The sequence below is a fragment of the Bison bison genome, unplaced genomic scaffold (genome assembly GCF_000754665.1).
Source record: "Bison bison bison isolate TAMUID 2011002044 unplaced genomic scaffold, Bison_UMD1.0 scf7180017864473, whole genome shotgun sequence".
In the NCBI taxonomy this organism is placed as follows: Eukaryota; Metazoa; Chordata; class Mammalia; order Artiodactyla; family Bovidae; genus Bison; species Bison bison.
Genome location: NW_011495034.1, coordinates 5,358,900 through 5,363,821, shown reverse-complemented (window position 1 = coordinate 5,363,821; position 4,922 = coordinate 5,358,900).

Sequence of the window (4,922 nt, the reverse complement as noted above, 5' to 3'; positions counted from 1 at the left end):
TTTTTAAAAAACACTGCTGATTTTCAATGCAGAATAAAGATAAAGACATTTTTAAAATAGGAAGAACTCCAAAAGAACTCACCACTAGCAGACATGCATCAAAGGAATTCCAAAGGCTGTTCTTCAGACAAGAGGAAAATGGTCCCAGATGGAAAAATAAAGATATAAGAAGGAATAAAGAGCATCCAAAAAATGGTATGTTGGTTAACCTAAATGATTATGAAAGAATATAACAATGGTAGAGTTAAGCTCAAAGCTCACAAAACATAGGATGCAGGGAACAGGATAAAATTGAAGGGATTCCAAGAAGGTGAGTGAAGGGATATCCCAGGATGATAAGCTATACTGGAAGGAGAGGGCAATTAGCTAACACTGGGACAATGTGACTCAAGATCTTCTTTTCTTCACGAGCTGAGAATGTCTGAATGATTCCAACAAAATGATTATCTGTACTTGGCTTCCTCTGACTACATGCTGAGTAAGTTACTGCTGTCCACCTGATGCCTTGCAGCCTATATCAGCTGAAGACACTCAGTTCATTCCAGGGAAGTGTTCTGCTTTGACCTGCTCTCAAGCTGCTGCTGCTGCTAAGTCGCTTCAGTCGTGTCCGACTCTGTGCGATCCCATAGATGGCAGCCCATCAGGCTCCCCTGTCCCTGGGATTCTCCAGGCAAGAACACTGGAGTGGGTTGCCATTTCCTTCTCCAATGCATGAAAGTGAAAAGTGAAAGTGAAGTCGCTCAGTCGTGTCTGACTCTTCGCAACCCCATGGACTGCAGCCTACCAGGCTCCTCCATCCATGGGATTTTCCAGGCAAGAGTACTGGAGTGGGGTGCCATTGCCTTCTCCGATGCTCTCAAGAGCTGGAGGTAAACTTAGAAACTGAGCAGCAGTGATTAGCTGAGAAGCAAAAAAATAAAAAGCAACTCCCTTTACTATGATTTTCCTGCTAGACATCTAGAACCCAGCCCCCAACACAGTCCTGGTTGCTGGCCCAACTCCAGTAGGCCAGCCCAGTGTTTCCCAGTAGTCAGGCAAGACCTTCAGGCTGGGAGTTTTTACTATATGCAGCCAAGGCCTGAAATGACCTGGTTATGTTACCTCTCTGCTTTCTGGTTTACCTCTTCTATCTCTAGCTACTTGGGGCTCCTTGTTGCTCCTTGAGTTTACCCAGCAAACTCCTACCCCAAAGGTTTGCTTTTTCATCTCAAGATAGTCATATAGCTCACTTTTTACTTTATCCTGATTTCAAATCAATGACTTCTAATCAGAAAGGCCTTCCCTAAATAAACATTCTGTTTAAATATTATTCCCCTGACCTGTTTTATTTTTCTTTTTAGAACTTATTAACACCAGACACATAAATTTATTTGCTTATTTCTTTACTTGTATTGCCTTTTTCCCATAACTAGAATGTAAGTTCCATAAGGCCAGGAACTTTGTCAATTTTGTGAACTGTTGAACAGTGCCTGGCAACATAGTAGGAGTTCTTTTAATGTCTGTTAAACAAATGAAGGGTAACCCTTTTTTAATCACCTTCAATCTTAGCCAAATTTCCCCCGAAGTCCTAAGCTTACTGGACTTTCATGTTGTATACTCAGGTTCTTATAAATGATAACTGGAGTGGGAGTTTGATGTATGATGCAGGGAACCCAAAGCAGGTGCTCTGTGACGACCTGGAGGCATGAGGTGGGGAGGGAGGGGTCACATATATGCCTATGACTAATTCATGTTAATGTACGGCAGAGGCCATCACAATGTTGTAATTATCCTCCAATTAGAATTAATTAATTAATCTTAAAAAATGATAACTGGAAGAATGATAATATGTCAAATAAGTCACGTGTGGGGAAAAATGATAGTTCACAAAAGCAGGGGAATATAAAGATATTGGTGAACTCTGAAAAACTCAAAACTCAAATATTAGCATGAAAATGAATACAATAGAAAACTGAAAAATCTGAATTATGTGTTTAAGACTAAAAAAAAAAGAGTATAAAATATAATTAAAGAAAATAAAAACAACTATAAGCCATGCATGAAATGTGTGACTGACTTTAGTTTAAGTCCACATCTCTAGGAAAAGAGGCTGTTTGGCTTACAGAATAGAAGAAGACACAACTTCAGCTATGCCAGGCCAATAACTATACTTAAGTGACTATGAAAATAAACAGTGAAAAGATATTTGAGATTTAAATCACTCTAGATTTTAATGTATTTAATTGAAATCATAGACTACTAAAAAAAAATAAAGTTAATTTTAAGAGAAAGATTCATAGATATCTTGGGAACACAAACACACACGAAAAAACACAACATATCAAAATGTATGAGATGCGATGAAAGCACTGCCAGGATAAAATTTATAAGAGAAACTAGAAAAGACCAAATTGAACCCAGGGTAAGAAAAATGAAAGAAACATTAGCATGAAAATGAATACAATAGAGAATTGAAAAATAGAGGAAATCAACAGAACCAAAAGTTATTTGAAAAGATCAACAAGATCAACAAACCTTGAGGTAAAGTGACTGAGAAAAAAGAGAAAAGACTCAAATTACTGAATCAGGAATAAAAATGGGGGTATTATTTAGTCTTATAGGAAAAAAAAAAAAACTAAAAGGAAATACCATGAACAATTACATGCTAAAGATTAATAACTAGATGAAATGGACAAAGTCCTAATAAGACACAATCTAACTAAACTGAATCAAGAAGAAATACAAAATGTAAACAGGCCTATAGTAAATAAAGAAATTGAATTAATAGCTAAAAACTTCCCACAAAGAAAAGCCCAGAAACAAATGGCTTCACTGGTGAATTCTACCAAATTTTAAAGAAGAGAATTAACATGAATCCTTCACAAAGTCCTCCAAAAAATACAAGGAAGGAAACACTTTCTAAATTACTCTAAATTTAGACAAAGATATCACAAGAAAGAAAACTATAAACTAATATCTCATTCACAAATACAGAGACTGGAAATTCTAACCAGGGCAATCAGACAAGAAAAAGAAATATGATGCCTTGAGATTGAAAAGGAAGAAATAAAATTGTGTGTATTTGTAGATTACACGCTCCTGTATATAGAAAATCCTAAGAAATCCACAACCTTGAGTTCAGCAAGGTTTCAAGGTATAAAATCAATACATAAAAAGCAACTGTATTTCTATACACTTTAAATAAGCAATCTAAAAATAAAATTAAGAAAACAATTTTGTTTATAATGGTGTCAAAGAATAAAATACTTAAGGAATGATCTTAACAAAAAAAAGTGTAAGAGGTACACATTGAAAAAATACAAAATATCACTGAAAAAAATTAAAGAATACCTAAATAAATAAAAAGATATTGCATGTTCATGAATTGGAAGACTTGATATTGTTAAGATAGCAATACTTCCCAAATTAATTGAATACTATCCTTATCAAAATCTCAGCTATCTTTTTAAAAATTTTATTTATTTTCATTGGAGGATAATTACTTTACAATATCTTGACATGAATCGGCCATAGGTGTACATGTTGCCCTCCATCTTGAACCCCTCCTCCCACGTCCCTTCCCACTCTGTCCCTCCAGGTTGTCACAGAACACCTCAGCTAGCTTTCTTGCAGAAGCCAACAAGCTGAACCCCAAATCTGTATGGAAATACTCATAATAGCTGAAACATTTTGAAAAAGTGTAACAAAGTCGGAGGACTCATACTTTCCAATTTCAAAGCTACAGTACTTACCAACAAAGCTATAGCAATGAAGACTGCATGTTACTGGTATAAGGATAAACAGATCAAAGAAATAGAATAAAGAACCCAGAAATAAACCTAAACAATCATGAATAGTTGATTTTGACAAGCGTGCCAATCATTCATGGGGGAAAGGGGGCGGAGGGAGAAAATAAGCTTTTCAACAAACAGTGCTGAAACAGTTGGATATACGCATTCAAAAGAATGGAGTTGGACCCCTATCCCATACTATATGCAAAAATTAATTTCAAATGAGTCAAAGATCTAAATGTAAGAGCTAAACTATCAAATGCCTAGAAGAAAATATGAGACTAAATCTTCATGATCTTGAAGTAACAGTTTCCTAGATGTGACACCAGAAGTACAAGCAACTAAAGAAAAAATAGGTAAATTGGAATTCATCAAAATTAAAATATTTTCATCAAAGGACACTATCAAGAAATGAAAAGGCAAACCACAAGATGGGAGAAAATATTTACAAACTATATATCCACAAAGGATCTAGTTTCCAAAATACATAAAGAACTCTTACAATAGTTAGACAATCTAATTAATAAATGAACAAAGAATATGAATAGACATTTCTTCAAAGAACATATGCAAATGACCAATAAGTTCATGAAACAATGCTCAATATCTTTAGTCATTATAGAGATACAAATCAAAACCACAAGATACCACTTCATAATCACTCAGTTCAGTTCACTTGCTCAGTCATGTCCAATTCTTTGTGACCCCATGAATCACAGCACACCAGGCCTCCCTGTCCATCACCAACTCCTGGAGTTCACTCAGACTCACGTCCATCGAGTTGGTGATGCCATCCAAGCCATCTCATCCTCTGTCGTCCCCTTCTCCTCCTGCCCCCAATCCCTCCCAGCATCAGAGTCTTTTCCAATGAGTCAACTCTTCGCATGAGGTGGCCAAAATATTGGAGTTTCAGCTTCAGCATCAGTCCCTCCAATGAACACCCAGGGCTGATCTCCTTTAGGATGGACTGGTTGGATCTCCTTGCAGTCCAAGGGACTCTCAAGAGTCTTTTCCAACACCACAGTTCAAAAGCATCAATTCTTCAGCACTCAGCCTTCTTCACAGTCCAACTCTCACATCCATACATGACCACAGGAAAAACCATAGCCTTGACTAGACGAACCTTTGTTGGCAAAGTAATGTCTCTGCTTT